Source organism: Pristiophorus japonicus, chromosome 16 (assembly GCF_044704955.1).
Source record: "Pristiophorus japonicus isolate sPriJap1 chromosome 16, sPriJap1.hap1, whole genome shotgun sequence".
Classification (NCBI taxonomy): domain Eukaryota; kingdom Metazoa; phylum Chordata; class Chondrichthyes; family Pristiophoridae; genus Pristiophorus; species Pristiophorus japonicus.
This window is the reverse complement of record NC_091992.1, coordinates 63809390-63829812: the sequence shown is the minus strand read 5'-3', so window position 1 is coordinate 63829812 and position 20423 is coordinate 63809390. Positions and strand designations below refer to the sequence as shown.

General features: G+C 45.2%; 1 protein-coding gene and 1 pseudogene across 1 annotated transcript in view; one reads left to right on the top strand and one right to left on the bottom strand.

The window, feature by feature from the left end:
• The window catches only part of LOC139226554 (aurora kinase B-B-like), a 44303-nt pseudogene extending 23893 nt beyond the window's left edge, over positions 1-20410 (bottom strand).
• The window catches only part of LOC139226553 (aurora kinase B-B-like), a 29428-nt gene continuing 14356 nt past the window's right edge, over positions 5352-20423 (top strand). Inside the window, exon 1 of the mRNA XM_070857392.1 lies at positions 5352-5567. The gene's annotated coding sequence lies outside the window, so the exon portion shown is untranslated. The remainder of the gene's footprint in view (positions 5568-20423) is intronic.

The window sequence follows — 20423 nt, the reverse complement described above, 5'->3', positions numbered from 1 at the left end:
TTTGGTAAGTAAAAAAAAAAAACCAAGAAAAACCCAAAAGATACACATTAAGAGCAAGAGGATAAGTGAAGAAAGAGTAGGGGATCTGTTAGAGACCATAAAAGGTAAATTGTGTGGGGAGGCAAAGAACATTGGTATGGTTCTTCATGAAAACTTTGTATGTGTTTTCACGAGAGGGGTGATGCAGAAATTGCAATCAGGAATGAGGAGCATGAAATATTATATAAAATAAAGAGAGAAAATATTAAGGGGTTTAGCAGCGTTGAAAGTGGATAAATCCCCAAGCCCAGATGAAATGTATCCCAGGCTGTTAAAGAAGCGTAAGAGGAAATAGCAAAGGCTCTGACCATCAGTTTCAAATCGTCTCTGGCTGCAGGTGTGGTGCCAACTGAAAACGTGGTATCTTTGTTTTAGAAGGGAGAAAGGGATAGACTGAGTAATTACAGGCCAGTTAGCATAACCTCAGTAGTGAAAAAATTGGAAAAAATTCAGAAGGACAGGATAAATCTTCATTTAGAAAGACACGGATTAATCAAGGACAGTCAGCATGGATTTCCTAACTGAAGATAGTGTCCGACTAACTTGATTGAATTTTTTCAGGAGGTAACATGGAGGGCCAATGAGGGTAGTGCATATGGATTTTAGCAAGGCTTTTGAGAAGGTCCCACATGGCAAACTGGTCACCAAAGTAAAAGCCCATGGGATCCAGGGGCAAAGTGGCAAGTTGGATCCAAAATTGGCTCAGGGGCAGGAAGCAAAGGGTAATGGTTGATGGGTGTTTGTGACTGGAAGGATGTTTCCAGTGGGGTTCTGCAGGGCTCAGTGCTGGGTCCCTTGCTTTTTGTGATGGATAGATAGATGGATGTATAGATAGATAGATAGATGGATGTATAGATAGATGGATGTAGATAGATAGATAGATAGATAGATGGATGTATAGATAGATGGATGTAGATAGATAGATAGATAGATGGATGTATAGATAGATAGATAGATGGATGGATGTATAGATAGATAGATGGATGTATAGATAGATAGATAGATAGATGGATGTATAGATAGATAGATAGATGGATGTATAGATAGATAGATAGATGGATGTATAGATAGATAGATAGATGGATGTATAGATAGATAGATGGATGTATAGATAGATAGATAGATGGATGTATAGATAGATAGATAGATGGATGTATAGATAGATAGATGGATGTATAGATAGATAGATGGATGTATAGATAGATAGATAGATGGATGTATAGATAGATAGATAGATGGATGTATAGATAGATAGATAGATGGATGTATAGATAGATAGATAGATGGATGTATAGATAGATAGATAGATGGATGTATAGATAGATAGATAGATGGATGTATAGATAGATAGATAGATGGATGTATAGATAGATAGATAGATGGATGTATAGATAGATAGATAGATGGATGTATAGATAGATAGATAGATGGATGTATAGATAGATAGATAGATGGATGTATAGATAGATAGATAGATGGATGTATAGATAGATAGATAGATGGATGTATAGATAGATAGATAGATGGATGTATAGATAGATAGATAGATGGATGTATAGATAGATAGATAGATGGATGTATAGATAGATAGATAGATGGATGTATAGATAGATAGATGGATGTATAGATAGATAGATGGATGTATAGATAGATAGATGGATGTATAGATAGATAGATGGATGTATAGATAGATAGATGGATGTATAGATAGATAGATGGATGTATAGATAGATAGATGGATAGATAGATGGATAGATATCAATGAGTTATACTTGAATGTAGGGGGTAAGATTAAGAAGTTTGCAGATGATATTTTTTTTTTAATATTTAAAAAAATCAGCTGTGTGGTTGATAATGAAGAAGAAAGCTGCAGGAAGATATCAATGTACTGGTCAGGTGGGCAGAACAGTGTCAAATGGAATTTAATCCAGATAAGTGTGAGGTACTGCATTTGTTGAGGGCTAACAAGGCAAGGGAATACACATTAAATGGTAGGACACTGAAGTGTAGAGGAACAAAGGGATCTTGGAGTGCATGTCCACAGATCCCTGAAGGTAGCAGGCCAGGTAGATAAGGTGGTTAAGGAGGCATACAGAATACTTGCCTTTATTAGCCGAAGCATAGAATACAAGAGCAGGGAGGTTATGCTTGAACTGTATAAAATATTAGTTAGGCCACAACTAGCAGCAGTACTACGTGCAGTTCTGGTCACCACATTACAGGAAAGATGTGATTGCACTAGAGATGGTACAGAGATTTACAAGAAAGATGCCGAAAGTGGAGAATTTTAGCTATGAGGAAGGTTTGGATAGGCTGGGTTTGTTCTCTTTGGAACAGAGGAGGCCGAGGGAAGACCTTATGGAGGTGTATAAGATTATGAGGGGCCTAGATAGATAGAGTAGATAGGAAGGGCCTATTTCCCTGAGCAGAGGGGTCAACAACCATGGTGCATAAATTTAAAGTAATTGGCATTTCGAGGGGAAATGTCTTCACCCAGAGGCTGGTGGGGGTCTGGAACTCACTGCCTTAAAGGGTGGTAGAGGCAGAAACCCTCACCACATTTAAAAAGTACTTGGATGTGCACCTGTGTAAATTATAGGGCTGCGGACTAAGAGATGGAAAGAGGAATTAGACTGGATAGCTCTTTGTCGGCCAGCACAGACACGATGGGCCAAAATGGCCTCCTTCCATGCTGTAAATTTCTATGATTCTATAGGGAGAGTGGAAGTTTTTTTAATTAAAACGAGGGTCAATATGTGCAGATATAGTGGGGCCGACTTGTCTCATTACTATCCAGGACGAACCGCTTCAATGATCTTTGACAGCATTTCTCCTGCAAGAACATACACTTCAACGAGTCTGAATGGTGAAGGACCGAGAAACATCAGCACATGTGGCACTTGGTTGCATTATGTTTTTGGAAAGACAGAAACTTATTGCGTCAGTCAGCAACAGTAAACGTGTTGTGGCAGTGCTTGAACTGATTAGCGCTACCAGAGGTAGTGCCTGATGAGTCACTGTACTATGCAGCAACTGGTTCTCCAAGCTGCCTGCAAATGGGCAAGGCTTCACACCACACAACAGCATTGAAAAACTGGCATTTTTAAATCTAAACTATTAATCTGAAAAAAAATAGCAAAGTGGTTAAACAAACAAAATGAGTGCTGTGTACAAAATGATCAAGCAGGACATAGTTTGACTCATGACAAGCTAGAACAATGATTCCAACACACACTTCTGCTTCATGGGAAGGTTAGTATTATGTGGGCCAATGGCAGGATCACATCAAAAGCAGTCACAGTGGCACTTATCACATGGTCGCTCCACAATATTACCCCAGACCTGCCTTACACCAGCAGATGCAGGCTGAAAAGCAGTCACTTCAAGTTAAATGTCTAAACCTCCCCTAATTCCAACAGAAAAAAAAAAAGACAGGATAGACATTTTCAGCCACACCACCTCAGAATTGAAGACTTTAAATTAGGCTGGATGCTCTTCGCCTTTCCGCATTGTTCATAGGTTTATATGTAACCTTCAGGGCTGCTGACCAAGGGCCGTGCAGCTCTTTGTCGGCCGGAGTGGACACGATGGGCCGAAATGGCCTCCTTCTGCGCTGTAAATTTCTATGTTTCTCAATGGGGACAGTGTAGCGCTGCAGCGCAATCCTCAATATAGCTGCAGTGGACGGCCAGGCCAACTCTTGCATCCAGTCACAAAATGGCACTTTTACATTCAACATAGGACTAGGAGGCCATTCAATTAGATGGTTGAACAGTTATCAGCGATGCTCAAGAGGGCAGAATGTGAGGCTGAAAGAGATTAGAGAGATAGGGAGGGGCGAGGCCATGGAGGGGTATGTAAACAAGGATGAGAATTTTCAAATCGGACCTTATATATTCTAGGGAATACAAGACTGTGCAACATGTCCTCATAATTTAATCCCATATATCCTCCCGAGGTGTGCTGCCCGGAACTGAACGTAGTGCTCCCGGTGGGGTCTAACCAGAGCTCTGTACAGCTGGAACATAGCCTTTCTCAAGAGGGCTGGAGGTTAACATTGCATTCACTTTTTTAATTATTGTTGAACCTGTCCACTAGCTTGGAGTGATTTCTGTACTTGGATGCCTAAATCTCTCTGCTTCTCACCATTTAGAAAATACTCTGATCTATCTTTCTTCAATCCAAAGTGGATGAACTCACATTTTACTACATTGAACTCCATTTGCCAGGTTTGTCCACTTATTTAATCTATCAACGTTCCATTGCAACTGTCTGCTCCCATTACACTATTGGCTGTGCCACCTAACTTAATGTCAGCAAACTTGGAAACAGGGCTCCCGAAAGCCTTTATCAAAGTCATTGATAAATATAGTTAAAAGCGGAGGGGTCTGTACAGATCTGTGGGGATACCAGTCACATGATGCCAATGGAGTACATACTCATTATACCTACTCTCTGTCACCTACCTCCTAACCAATTCCCTATCCAAGGCAATAGCTTATATCCAATTCTATGTGCTCTCAATTTCAGCAATAGTCACTTATGTGAAACCTTGTTGAAAGCCTTTGGAAATCCATATAAATAACATCCATAGACACTGCCTTGTCTACCAATCTCCTGTTTCGATGATGTTGTGAATGCACAGCATTCCAATATTACTAAACCTCCTGGAGCCAGTGATCAGGATAATTTATACATTCAGCAAATGGCTGAAGCAGGCAAAACTGTTAATGTACCTGCTGCTTGTGGTACCACGGTGGGAACTTCAGTCATGTTTCTTAAGGACAAGAGGGAAGTCGGTGACACCGGGATGGAGGACCCACTCAGCTGCTTCTTCAGACAAGGCTTCGGACCGGCTAATCGAATGGGAGTTAGTGGCTGTGGAAGTAATGCACGCACATGGTCAGGAAGCAGCACACTTCACAATCCACCCCCACCCCTTCACCTTATACAATCCCCCTCTGACCCCTTCTCACCGCTCCCCGGGCGGTGCGGGTCCCAATTCTCCTGGCCCGGCGCCCTGTTGCTTGCTTGCTTGTTTGTTTTCTCCCCTCCGTTAACGGCACACTCAGTTCAAACTGTGACACCTGCTCGCTTATTAGCTCTTTGGAAAATCCAACAGCGCACAGGATTGGGTAACTCTCACCGCACGAGATTGGCTGATTGGCGAAACTAATAGCGTGGGCTCAGAGGTACAACAGCGCACGCGATTGGCAATTGCAACAGGATGGGGATTGGTTGATGCGAGGTTGTTATGGGGATGCTCGGAGGCTTCGAGCAGGAGCCGAGCTGCAGTGTTACTGCTGGAGATCAGGCGCCCGGGGCAGAGCAATGAGCGGCCGAGCTTGTGGCCTGTTGCTGTGAGAGGCAGAACGGCAACAGACAGGCAGTAAGATGGAGGCCCCGGTGGGGAAGGGGAGAGCCCCCAACTCGCTCTGTGCCTGCAGAGACCATCTGGGAGTAACGTCACCATTACTGACATTAGCTATTTATTCTCGGTTTATTTATACAGAGACTGAGAGGTCCAGGTACATACATAAGGAAACGAGTTGTTGATTGATGAAGGGCAGTGTGAGTGTGTGGAGTTGTGAGCAGCAGCAAAAGCCTATTGCACCTGGTATTCCCAGGCAATCTCCCATTCAAGTACTAACCAGTTCTGACTCTGCTTAATTTCTAAGATCAGGTGTTTTCAGACTAGTGTGGCCATAAGTAGTTACTGGTAAGCTTTCTGTTTACTTAAAGGCTCACAGGCCTGTCATTCATTTTCATCAGCTTGTGCATTCAACAACAACAACTTGTATTTATATAGCGCCTTTAATGTACTCAAACGTCCCAAGGCGCTGCACAGGAGTAGTACGCCATAAACATTTGACACCGAGCCGCATAAGAAAATTGCGCAGGCGACAGAGGTATGTTTTAAGGAGCATATTAAAGGAGGAATGAGAGGTCTAGAGGTTTAGGCAGGGAGTTCCACAGCTTGGGGCCGAGGCAACAGAAGGCACAGATACCAATGGTTGAGTCATCTCGGGGGGGAAGGTTGCGCGACTGGAGGAGATTACAGAGATAGGGAGGGGGGAGGCCATGGAGGCATTTCAAAATAAGTGAGAATTTTGAATTTTGAAATCGAGGCCTTGCTTAACCGGAAGCCAATGTAGAGCAGCGAGCACAGGAGTGATGGGTGAGCGCGACTTAGTGCCAGTTGGGACATGTGTAGCCAAGTTTTCGATCACCTCTAGTTTACGTAGGGTAGAATGTGGGAGGCCAGCCAGGAGTACGTAGGAATAGTCAAGTCTGGAGGTAACAAAGACATGGATGAGGGTTTCAGCAACGGATGAGCTGAGGCAAGGGCAGAGACAGGCGATGTTACCGAAGTGAAAATAGGCGGTCTTAGTTATGTTGCGTGCGGATATATGATCGAAAGATCATTTCAGGGTCAAATGTGACACCGAGGTTGCGAACAGTCTGGTTCAGCTTCAGTCAGAAGTTGGGGAGAGGGATGGAATCAGTGGCTAGGGAATGGAGTTTGTGGCGGGGACCGAAAACAATGGCTTCGGTCTACCCAATATTCAATTCGGGAAAATTTCTGCTCATCGGACAAGCAGAGAGAGAGGAGGTATTAAGGAGTTTAGCAGCTTTGAAAGTGGATATAAGTCCCAGGCCCGAATGAAATGTATCCCAGGCTGTTAAGGGATGCTGCTCCCAGGCTGCTAAGGGCTGTAAAAGAGGAAATAGCAGAGGCTATCACCATCATTTTCCAATCCTCTCTGGCTTCAGAGGACTGGAGGACTGCAAATGTGGTACCTTTGTTTAAGAAGGGAGAAAGACTTAGACCAAGACTTAGGCCAGTTAGCCTAACCTTGGTGATGAGGAAAATATTGGAAAAAATTCCGAAATCTTCATTTAGAAAGGCACGGATTAATCAAGGACAGTCAGCATGGATTTGTTGAGGGAAGGTCGAATCTGACTAACTTGATTGAATTTTTTGAGGAGGTAACAAGGAGGGTCGATGAGAGTAGTGTCTTTGATGTAGTGTATATGGATTTTGATAAGGTGCCACATGGCAGACTGGTCACGAAAGTAAAAGCCCATGGGATCCAGGGCAAAGTAGCAAGTTGGATCCAAAATTGGCTCAAAGGCAAGAAGCGGAGGATAATGGTTGATGGGGGTTTTTGTGTCTGGAAGGCTATTCCCAGTGGGTTCCGCAGGGCTCAGTACCAGGTCCCTTGCTTTTTGTGGTATACATCAATGATCTAGACTTGAACATAAGGGGTTTGATTAAGAAGTTTGCAGATGATACTAAAATCGGCAGTGTGGTGGATAATGAAGAAGAAAGCTATAGACTGCAGGAAGGTATCAATCAACTGGTCGAGTGGGCAGAACAGTGGCAAATGGAATTTAATCCGGAGAAGTGTGAAGTCATGCATTTGGGAGGGCTAACAAGGAAAGGGAATACACCAAATTGGTAGGACACTGAGAAGTGTAGAGGAACAAAGGGATCTTGGATGTGCACCTGAATGCTGTAACCTGCAGGATTGTGGACCTCGGGGTTGAAATTGTGACGAGGCTGGATAGCCTCTTGTTGGCCGGCATGGACACGATGGGCCGAAATGGCCTCCTTCTGTGCTGTAAACTTCTATGATTCTATGATTGTAATGTAATTTAGGGAAGGAAAGCTGCCGCCCTTACCTGATGTGGACTATACGTGACTCCAGACCCACAGCAATGTGGTGACTCTGAACTGGCCTGTGAAATTGCCTAGCAAGCCACTGAGTTGTATGAAAGTGCTCGAAAGAAGTAGCGGTTGAAGAAGGCATTTCCCCCCCCCACCCCCCCCATGGGGGACCCCCTTGTGTTTGTGTAGCAGCAAGCGAATGTGCAACAAAGAAATGGTGAAAGGAAAGCGAGAGAGAGAGACTGCAGCAAAAGAGTTGTGGATTGATGAAGGGCAGTGCGAGTGTGTGGAGCTGTGAGCAGCCTCTGGCGGCAGCAAAAGCCTACTGCACCTGGTATTCCCAGGCAGTCTCCCGTCCAAGTACTAACCAGGCCTGATTCTGAGAATCAAACACTTTCAGACTAGTGTGGCCGTAGGCATTTGCTAATGCGCTTTCTCTTTACTTAAAGGCTCACAGGCCTGTCACTCATTGGTTTTCATCAGCATGTACTACAACAACAACAACAACAACAACTTGTATTTATATAGCACCTTTCGTATACTCAAACATCCCAAGGCGCTTCACATCTCGGGGGGGGGGGGCGGGGTTGTGAGGCTGGAGGAGATTACAGAGATAGGGAGAGGGGAGAGGGGAGGGGGGAGGCCCATATAACTGTGAATTTTGAAATCGAGGCCTTGCTTAACCGGAAGCCAATGTAGGTCAGTGAGCACAGGGGTAATGGGTGAGCGTGACTTAGTGCCAGTTGGGACACGGGCAGCCAAGTTTTGGATCACCTCTAGTTTACGTAGGGCAGAATGTGGGAGGACAGCCAGGAGTGCGTTGGAATAGTCAAGTCTAGAGGTAACAAAGGCATGGATGAGGGCTTCAGCAGCGGACGAGCTGAGACAAGGGCGGAGACGGGCCATGTTACCGAGGTGGAAATAGGCGGTCTTTGTTATGCTGCGTGCAGATACGTGATCGAAAGATCATTTCAGCGTCAAATATGACACCGAGGTTGCCAACAGTCTGGTTCAGCCTCAGACCGAAGTTGGGGAGAGGGATGGAGTCAGTGGCTAGGGAATGGAGTTTGTGGCGGGGACCGAAAACAATGGCTTCGGTCTTCCCAATATTCAATTCGGGAAAATTTCTGCTCATCCAGAACTGCATGTCGGACAAGCAGAGAGAGAGACCTGGGTGTCATAGTACATCAGTCATTGAAGGTAGGCATGCAGATACAGCAGGCAGTAAAGAAGGCAAATGGCATGCTATCTTCATAGCTAGGGGATTTGAGTATAGGAACAGGGAGGTTTTACTGCAGTTGTACAGGGCCTTGGTGAGACCACACCTTGAATATTGTGTGCAGTTTTGGTCTCCTAATCTGAGGAAGGACATTCTTGCTATAGAGAGAGTGCAACGAAGATTCACCAGACTGATTCCCGGGATGGCAGGACTGACATGAAGAAAGACTGGATCGACTAGACTTATATTCACTGGAATTTAGAAGAATGAGAGGGGATCTCATCGAAACATATAAAAGTCTGATGGGATTGGACAGGTTAGATGCAGGAAGAATGTTTCCGATGTTGGGGAAGTCCAGAACCAGACGTCACAGTCTTAAGGATAAGGGGTAAGCCATTTAGGATCGAGATGAGGAGAAACTTCTTCACTCAGAGAATTGTGAACCTGTGGAATTCTCTACCACAGAAAGTTGTTGAGGCCAGTTCGTTAGATATATTCAAAAGGGAGTTAGATGTGACCCTTACGGCTCGTGGTGCGAGGCCCCTTGGGGAAGAGTGACCATAATATGGTGGAATTCTGCATTAGGATGGAGAATGAAACAGTTAATTAAGAGACCATGGTCCAGAACTTAAAGGCGGCTAACTTTGAAGGTATGAGGCGTAAATTGGCTAGGATAGATTGGCGAATGATACTGAAGGGGTTGACTGTGGATGGGCAATGGCAGACATTTAGAGACCGCATGGATGAACTACAACAATTGTACATTCCTGTCTGGCGTAAAAATAAAAAAGGGAAGGTGGCTCAACCGTGGCTATCAAGGGAAAACAGGGATAGTATTAAAGCCAAGGAAGTGGCATACAAATTGGCCAGAAATAGCAGCGAATCCGGGGACTGGGAGAAATTTAGAACTCAGCAGAGGAGGACAAAGTGTTTGATTAGGGCAGGGAAAATGGAGTACGAGAAGAAGCTTGCAGGGAACATCAAGACGGATTGCAAAAGTTTCTATAGATATGTAAAGAGAAAAAGGTTAGTAAAGACAAACGTAGGTTTCCTGCAGTCAGAATCAGGGGAAGTCATAACGGGGAACAAAGAAATGGCGGACCAATTGAACAAGTACTTTGGTTCGGTATTCACTAAGGAGGACACAAACAACCTTCCGGATATAAAAGCGGTCAGAGGGTCTAGTAAGGAGGAGGAACTGAGGGAAATCCTTATTAGTCGGGAAATTGTGTTGGGGAAATTGATGGGATTGAAGGCCGATAAATCCCCAGGGCCTGATGGACTGCATCCCAGAGTACTTAAGGAGGTGGCCTTGGAAATAGCGGATGCATTGACAGTCATTTTCCAACATTCCATTGACTTTGGATCAGTTCCTATTGAGTGGAGGGTAGCCAATGTAACCCCACTTTTTAAAAATGGAGGGAGAGAGAAAACAGGGAATTATAGACCGGTCAGCCTGACATCGGTAGTGGGTAAAATGATGGAATCAATTATTAAGGATGTCATAGCAGCGCATTTGGAAAGAGGTAATATGATAGGTCCAAGTCAGCATGGATTTGTGAAAGGGAAATCATGCTTAACAAATCTTCTGGAATTTTTTGAGGATATTTCCAGTAGAGTGGACAAGGGAGAACCAGTTGATGTGGTATATTTGGACTTTCAGAAGGCTTTCGACAAGGTCCCACACAAGAGATTAATATGCAAAGTTAAAGCACATGGGATTGAGGGTAGTGTGCTGACATGGATTGAGAACTGGTTGTCAGACAGGAAGCAAAGAGTAGGAGTAAATGGGGACTTTTCAGAATGGCAGGCAGTGACTAGTGGGGTACCGCAAGGTTCTGTGCTGGGGCCCCAGCTGTTTACACTGTACATTAATGATTTAGACGAGGGGATTAAATGTAGTATCTCCAAATTTGCGGATGACACTAAGTTGGGTGGCAGTGTGAGCTGCGAGGAGGATGCTATGAGGCTGCAGAGCGACTTGGATAGGTTAGATGAGTGGGCAAATGCATGGCAGATGAAGCATAATGTGGATAAATGTGAGATTATCCACTTTGGTGGTAAAAACAGAGAGACAGACTATTATCTGAATGGTGACAGATAAGGAAAAGGGGAGGTGCAACGAGACCTGGGTGTCATGGTACATCAGTCATTGAAGGTTGGCATGCAGGTACAGCAGGCGGTTAAGAAAGCAAATGGCATGTTGGCCTTCATAGCGAGGGGATTTGAGTACAGGGGCAGGGAGGTGTTGCTACAGTTGTACAGGGCCTTGCTGAAGCCACACCTGGAGTATTGTGTACAGTTTTGGTCTCCTAACCTGAGGAAGGACATTCTTGCTATTGAGGGAGTGCAGCGAAGGTTCACCAGACTGATTCCCGGATGGCGGGACTGACCTATCAAGAAAGACTGGATCAACAGGGCTTGTATTCACTGGAGTTCAGAAGAATGAGAGGGGACCTCATAGAAACGTTTAAAATTCTGACGGGATTAGACAGGTTAGATGCAGGAAGAATGTTCCCAATGTTGGGGATGTCCAGAACCAGGGGACACAGTCTAAGGATAAGGGGTAAGCCATTTAGGACCAAGATGAGAAGAAACTTCTTCACCCAGAGAGTGGTGAACCTGTGGAATTCTCTACCACAGAAAGTAGTTGAGGCCAATTCACTAAATATATTCAAAAAGGAGTTAGATGAAGTCCTTACTACTAGGGGGATCAAGGGGTATGGCGAGAAAGCAGGAATGGGGTACTGAAGTTGCATGTTCAGCCATGAACTCATTGAATGGCGGTGCAGTCTAGAAGGGCCGAATGGCCTACTCCTGCACCTATTTTCTATGTTTCTAAAGGGATCAAGGGGTATGGAGAGAAAGCAGGAATCGGGTACTGAAGTTTCACGATCAGCCATGATCATATTGAGTAGTGGTGCAGGCTCGAAGGGCCGAATGGCCTACTCCTGCACCTATTTTCTATGTTTCTATGAGAGGAGATATTAAGGGGTTTAGCAGCTTTGAAAGTGGATACAAGTCCCCAGGCCTGGATGAAATGTATCCCAGGCTGTTAAGGGCTGCAAAAGAGGAAATAGCAGAGGCTATCACCATCATTTTCCAATCCTCTCTGGCTTCAGGTGTGGTGCCAGAGGACTAGAGGACTGCAAATGTGGTACCTTTGTTTAAGAAGGGAGAAAGACTTAGACCAAGACTTAGGCCAGTTAGCCTAACCTCGGTGGTGGGGAAAATATTGGAAAAAAATTCTGAAATCTGCATTCAGAAAGGCACGGATTAATCAAGGACAGTCAGCATGGATTTGTTGAGGGAAGGTCGTATCTGACTAACTTGACTGAATTTTTTGAGGAGGTAACAAGGAGGGTCGATGAGAGTAGTGACTTTGATGTAGTGTATATGGATCTCAGCAAGGCTTTTGATAAGGTGCCACATGGCAGACTGGTCACGAAAGTAAAAGCCCATGGGATCCAGGGCAAAGTAGCAAGTTGGATCCAAAATTGGCTCAAAGGCAAGAAGCGGAGGATAATGGTTGATGGGGGTTTTTGTGTCTGGAAGGCTATTCCCAGTGGGGTTCCGCAGGGCTCAGTACCAGGTCCCTTGCTTTTTGTGGTATACATCAATGATCTAGACTTGAACATAAGGGGTTTGATTAAGAAGTTTGCAGATGATACTAAAATCGGCAGTGTGGTGGATAATGAAGAAGAAAGCTATAGACTGCAGGAAGGTAGCAATTAACTGGTCGAGTGGGCAGAACAGTGGCAAATGGAATTTAATCCGGAGAAGTGTGAAGTCATGCATTTGGGAGGGCTAACAAGGAAAGGGAATACACCAAATTGGTAGGACACTGAGAAGTGTAGAGGAACAAAGGGATCTTGGATATGTAGAATTTACCAATATTTCGCAAAGATTCCTTGTACCTTTCCCCTGCAGAGGAGAAGAATCCCTTTCTGGACTTTTAAAATGGAAGGAAAAACTCCGGTACACAAATGAGTTTAAAGGGGCAGACGAGGCCTGCAGGGGATAAAAGGGTTGCATTCATGGAGATCCCCCCCCGCTTTCCCTTCCCCCCCCCGCCCTTCTCCCCCGCAGTGTTTGGACTCATAGGAAAGGGAATTTAATTTGGAACTCAATGAACATTTTGGTATCCTAGGAAAAACTCTGAGGAAGATACCTAAGAGCTTTACAAGTTTAAGATCTCTAAAGGAACATTTTGGAACAGACTGCCAGAACAGAGGGTGGGACTTCACTCAGGAATTGGGTATTGGATCTAATTCAATCTGTCTGGGAGAATGAGTCGATCGATAACTAACAAGAACTGTGAGACATAAAAATTCGCTCCCTAGTGACAATAAAGGCATCAAGAGCTATCAGGCTAATCACCGGAGATCATTAGTGGTATGCATGTGCAAATAAACCTATAGAAATCACGGGCCCAGCCCAACGGCCCAAGAGTTTAAACACTGCTTCAACAATGCCAACCGGTGATTTTCTACATTAACACATCATAATCAAATTACTGCTGAATGAGCCCGACAAATTCTGACAAAGAAGAGAGCTCAAAACTAATGAGCAGCTCCCTTGAAACAAAGAACTGGGCCAGATTTGGCGGGAGATAAGGAAGCCTTTTTGGGGTATATCTATTCCCAGTTTTACAAGGAAAAGAACTCAAGCAGCTGGAGATGGGGAGTGAAGAAATGGAGTAGTGGAGAAAACTACAAGAAACCATCAAGGACCGACCGAGCACGCCAACAGCAAGAGGCCCACGAAATGGAAGGTTGTCAGCAACCAAACTGACAACCCGGGCCACCACAACCAGCGAAACGACCAACCGAAACCAACTCAGCAAAAACCAAAGAATTGACATTTATTTCCACTCTACAATCTACTTCTGAATGACCAACGGGTGAGAAATTACCAAAAAGGACGAACTAAAACTATTCCTAACCAAAGAAAGTGGGTACTTACCCCATACATCCAAAACTCGACTTACCGCATCAACGGACTCACCCCAACTGAAGACTACGCAGTTCGAAGTCCTCTCTTCCGTCCGGGGTACGGCTCACCTAGAAGGCCAAGTGCAGCGAACCCCGAAACCGCGATTCATCGGCAACTGTCAAAAGGTATTGGTGAGCATAGCCCCTGAACCCCCAGAACTATAATTTTGTTAGTTAGGGGAGGCTGGGATAACTTGTGTAAATGTATCTGCATTCTCCTCATTAGCCCATTTAGAGTTTAAGCTGTATTATTTTCCCCACAGGCTGTATTTTGACATTTTATTCAACATGTTGTACCCCTCAGTGTGTATTGGTATCACTATTCTGTGTGTGTTATTAAAATTGTGCCTTTTACTTCCTTTTAAACACAATAAAGCCATACCTGCTTCCTACCTTGAAACCGATTGTCTGTCCAAGTTTTCACAGTTCCTTCATAATTCCGGAGTCTAGAACCAAGGGTGTGGGTGTGATTCGAAACCGCTCATATAAGGTCAGAAGGGAAAGCTGACCCTTCCGAAAACCAGCCCTTACAGATGTGCACCTGAAGTGCTGTAACCTGCAGGGTTGTGGACCTAGAGCTTGAAATCGTGACGAGGCTGGATAGTCTCTTGTTGGCTGGCATGGACACGATGGGCCGAAATGGTCTCCTTCTGTGCTGTAAACTTCTATGATTGTAATGTAATTTAGGGAAGGAAAGCTGCCGCCCTTACCTGGTGTGGACTATACGTGACTCCAGACCCACAGCAATGTGATGACTCTGAACTGGCCTGTGAAATGGCTTAGCAAGCCACTGAGTTGTATGAAAGTGCTCAAAAGAAGTAGCGGTTGAAGAAGACATTTGACAAGCACCTTGTGAAGGCCAATTAGGGATGGGCAATAAATGCTGTTGTTGTACAATGATGAATGTGGCCACACTGAAGATTGAGAGTAGTGTGCCAGTGGGAGATCTGCACCTTTGGTTTGTGTGTGTTTTTTTGCGATTTTCTTTTCTTCTCCTGTTTTCCCCTCTCCCCCGCCCTCTGTGGGGACCCCCTTGTGTTTGTGTAGCAGCAAGCGAAGGTGCAGCAAAGAGTTGTGGATTGATGAAGGGCAGTGTGAGCATGTGGAGCTGTGAGCAGCAGCACCTGGTATTCCCAGGCGGTCTCCCATCCAAATACTAACCAGACCTAACTCTGCTTAGCTTACAAGAGCAGGCATTTTGAACTAAGTGTGGCCACAGGCACAGATCAAGTGAGAGACTCACCCCTCCCACACTTGGGCCCATCTTACTGCCTATGAGACATGGCTCCAGGGTGACCAAGGCTGGGAACTCTACGTCCAGGGGTATTCAACATTCAGGAAGGATAGACAGAAAGGAAAAGGAGGTGGGGTGGCGTTGCTGGTTAAAGAGGATAGTAAGGAAGGACATTAGCTTAGATTATGTGGAATCGGTATAGATGGAGCTACGGAATACCAAAGGGCAGAAAATGCTAGTGGGAGTTGTGTACAGACCACCAAACAGTAGTAGAGATTGGGGACAGCATCAAACAAGAAATAAGGGATGGGGGTAATAAAAGTACAGCAGTTATCATGCACGACTTTAATCTACATATTGATTGGGCTAACCAAACTGGTAGCAATGCGGTGGAGGAGGATTTCCTGGAGTGTATTCGGGATGGTTTTCTAGACCAATATGTCGAGGAACCAACTAGAGGGCTGGCCATCCTAGATTGGGTGATGTGTAATTAGAAAGGACTAATTAGCAATCTTGTTGTATGAGGCCCCTTGGGGAAGAGTGACCATAATATGGTAGAATTCTTTATTAAGATGGAGAGTGATACAGTTAATTCAGAAACTAGGGTCCTGAACTTAAGGAAAGGTAACTTCGATGGTATGAGACATGAATTGGCTAGAATAGACTGGCAAATAATACTTGAAGGGTTGACGGTGGATAGGCAATGGCAAACATTCAAAGATTACATGGATGAACTTCAACAATTATACATCCCTGTCTGGAGTAAAAATAAAACAGGGAAGGTGGCTCAACCGTGGCTAACAAGGGAAATTAAGGATAGTGTTAAATCCAAGGAAGAGGCATATAAATTGGCCAAAAAAAACCCGCAAACCTGGGAACATAAAAACTGACTGCAAAAGCTTCTATAGATATGTGAAGAGAAAAAGATTAGTGAAGACAAACGTAGATCCCTTGCAGTTAGATTCAGGTGAATTTATAATGGGGAACAAAGAAATGGCGGACCTGTTAAACAAATACTTTGGTTCTGTCTTCATGAAGGCAGACACAAATAACCTTCCGGAAATACTAGGGGACCGAGGGTCTAGTGAGAAGGAGGAACTGAAGGAAATCCTTATAAAGCGGGAAATTGTGCTAGGGAAACTGATGGGATTGAAGGATGATAATTCCCCGGGGCCTGATAGTCTGCATCCCAGAGTACTTAAGAAAGTAGCCCTAGAAATAGTGGATGCATTTTCCAACAGTCTATCGACTCTGGATCAGTTCCTATCGACTGGAGGGTAGCTAATGTAACACCACTTTTTAAGAAAGGAGGGAGAGAGAAAACAGGTCATTATAAACCGGTTAGCTTGACATCAGTAGTGGGGAAAATGTTGGAATCAATTATTAAAGATGAAATAGCAGCGCATTTGGAAAGCAGTGATGGGATCGGTCCAAGTCAGCATGGATTTATGAACGGGAAATCATGCTTGACAAATTTTCTAGAATTATTTGAGGATGTAACTGGTAGAGTGGACAAGTGAGAACCAGTGGATTTATTTGGACTTTCAAAAGGCTTTTGACAAGGTCCCACACAAGAGATTGGTGTGCAAAATTAAAGCACATGGTATTGGAGGTAATATACTAATGTGGATAGAGAACTGGTTGGCAGACAGGAAGCAGAGAATCGGGATAAACAGGTCCTTTTCAGAATGGCAGGCAGTGACTAGTGGGGTGCCGCAGGGCTCAGTGCTGGGACCTCAGCTCTTTACAATATACATTATTGTATACTTTAAATATACATAAAGGAACTGAGTGTAATATCTCCAAGTTTGCAGATGACACTAAGCTGGGTGACGGTGTGAGCTGTGAGGAGGACGCGAAGAGGCTGCAGGGTGACTTGGACAGGTTAGGTGAGTGGGCAAATGCATGGCAGATGCAGTATAATGTGGATAAATGTGAGGTTATCCACTTTGGTGGCAAAAACACGAAGGCAGAATATTATCTGAATGGCGGCAGATTAGGAAAAAGGGAGGTGCAATGTGACCTGTGTGTCATGGTACATCAATCATTGAAATTTGGCATGCAGGTACAGCAGGTGGTGAAGAAGGCAGATGGTATGTTGGCCTTCATAGCTAGGGGATTTGAGTATAGGAGTAGGGAGGTTTTACTGCAGTTGTACAGGGCCTTGGTGAGGCCTCACCTGGAATATCGTGTTCAGTTTTGGTCTCCTAACCTGAGGAAGGACGTTCTTGCTATTGAGAGAGTACAGCGAAGGTTCACCAGACTGATTCCCGGGATGGCAGGACTGACATATGAGGTGAGACTGGATCGACTGGGCCTGTATTCACTGGAGTTTAGAAAGATGAGAGGGGATCTCATAGAAACATATAAAATTCTGACGGGACTGGACAGGTTAGATGCAGGAAGAATGTTCCCGATGTTGGGGAAGTCCAGAACCAGGGGACACAGTCTAAGGATAAGGGGTAAGCCATTTAGGACCGAGATGAGGAGAAACTTCTTCACTCAGAGAGTTGTTAACCTGCCGCAGAGAGTTGTTGATGCCAGTTCATTGGATATATTCAAGAGGGAGTTAGATATGGCCCTTACGGCTAAAGGGGATCAAGGAGTATGGAGAGAAAGCGGGAGGGGGTACTGAAGGAATGATCAGCCACGATCTTATTGAATGGTGTTGCAGACTCGAAGGGCCGAATGGCCTACCCCTGCACCTATTTTCTATGTTTCTATGTTTCTTTGTCTGTTTCCGCTCTTCCTCTCACAGCACCAGGTCATAAGCACGGCCCCTCATTGCCCCGTCCGGCCTGCCCTGGGTGCCTGATTTCCGGCAGTAACACTGCGGCCCGGCTCCTGCCCCATCATCACAGACAGTCCCTCGGAATTGAGGAAGACTTGCTTCCACTCTAACAGTGAGTTCTGAAGTGACTGAACAGTGCAATACGGGAATTACAGTCTCTGTCACAGGTGGGACAGATAGTCATTGTGGGAAAGGGTGGGTGGAACTGGTTTGCCGCACGCTCCTTCCGCTGCCTGCGCTTGATTTCTGCACGCTCAGCGCCCTCCCGGCTACTCTTCCTCCACTTAGGGTTGTCTTTGGATAGGGTCTCCCAGATGTCGGTGGGGATGTTACACTTTATCAAGGAGGCTTTGAGGGTGTCCTTGAAATGTTTCCTCTGCCCATCTGGGGCTCGCTTACCGTGTAGGAGTTCTGAGTAAAGCGCTTGCTTTGTGAGTCTTGTGTCAGGCATGCGAACAATGTGGCCTGCCCAACAGATGTGGTCGACTGTGGTCAGTGCTTTGATGCTGGGGATGTTGGCCTGATCGAGAACACGGACGCGTCTGTCCTCCCAGGGGATTTGCAGGAACTTGCGGAGACATCATTAGTGGTATTTCTCCAGCAATTTGAGGTGTCTACTGTATACGGTCCACGTCTCTGAGCCATACAGGTGGGCAAATATCACTACAGCCCTGTAGACCATGAGCTTAGTGGCAGATTTGAGGACCTGGTCTTCGAACACTCTTTTCCTCAGGCGGCTGAAGGCTGCGCTGGCATACTGGAGGCGATGTTAGACCTCGTCGTCAATGTCTGCTCTTGCTGATAATAGGCTCCCGAGGCATGGGAAATGGTCCACGTTGTCCAGTTCCACGCCGTGGATCTTGATAACTGGGGGGCAGTGCTGTGCGGCGGGGTCAGTTGACGACAGAGGTTGAGACGGTCTTGGATCTAGCCTAAGGACGACAAAGGTTGAACAGGTTCCCACTTGTTCTGTAGTTTAGTTCCACTCCAGTGGGGAGCTTGTTGACTGTGTGGTGGAGCATAAGAACATAAGAAATAGGAGCAGGAGTAGGCTATACAGCCCCTCGAGCCCGCTCTGCATTCAATAAGATCATGGCTGATCCGATCATGGACTCAGCTCCACTTCCCTGCCCGCTCCCCATAACCCCTTATATCCCCTTATCATTTACAAAATTGTCTATTTCTGTCTTAAATGTATTCAATGTCCCAGCTTCCACAGCTGTCTGAGGCAATGAATTCCACAGATTATTAACCCTCAGAAGAAATTTCTCCTCATCTCGGTTTTAAATGGGCAGCCCCTTATTCTAAGATCATGCCCTCTAGTTGTAGTCTCCCCATCAATGGAAATATCCTCTTTGCATCCACCTTGTCAAGCCCCCTCATAATCTTATACGTTTCGATAAGATCACCTCTCATTCTTCTGAATTCCAATGATCAGAGGCCCAACCTACTCAACCTTTCCTCATAAGTCAATCCCCTCATCTTCGGAATCAACCTAGTGAACCTTCTCTGAATTGCTTCCAAAGCAAGTATATCCTTTTGTAAATATGGAAAGCAAAACTGCACGCAGTATTCCAGGTGTGGCCTCACCATTACCCTGTATAACTTCCCTGCTTTTATAAAAACATAGAAACATTGAAAATAGGTGCAGGAGTAGGCCATTCAGCCCTTCGAGCCTGCACCATCATTCAATGAGTTCATGGCTGAACATGCAACTTCAGTACCCCATCCCCTTTGCAATAAAGGCCAAGATACCATCGGCCTTGCTGATCACTTGCTGTACCTGTATACTATCCTTTTGTGTTTCATGCACAAGTACCCCCAGGTCCCGCTGTACCGCGGCACTTTGAAATCTTTCTCCATTTAAATAATAACTTGCTCTTTGATTTTTTTTCTGCCAAAGTGCATGACCTCACACTTTCCAATATTATACTCCATCTGCCAAATTTTTGCCCACTCACTTAGCCTGTCTATGTCCTTTTGCAGATTTTTTATGTCCTCCTCACACATTGCTTTTTCCCCATCTTTGTATCATCAACAAACTTGGCTACGTTACACTTGGTCCCTTCTTCCAAGTCGTCAATATAGATTGTAAATAGTTGGGGTCCCTGCGGCACCCCACTAGTTACCAACCAGAGAATGAACCATTTATCCCGACTAGGTTCTCTGTTAGTTAACCAATCATCTATCCATGCTAATATATTACCCCCAAACCCGTGAACTTTTATCTTGCGTAGTAACTTTTTATGTGGCACCTTGTCAAATGTCTTCTGTCAATCCAAATACACCACATCCACTGGTTCCCCTTTATCCACCCTGCTCGTTACATCTTCAAAGAACTCCAGCATGGCAGCGAGGAAGATTGCGGAGGGTCTGGGCGATGACGCAGCCCTGCCTGCCTGCGGAGTGGACACGGGTTGGGTCTGTGGTGGAGCCTGGTCAGTATCACGGCCTGCATGTCGTCCTGGAGCAAG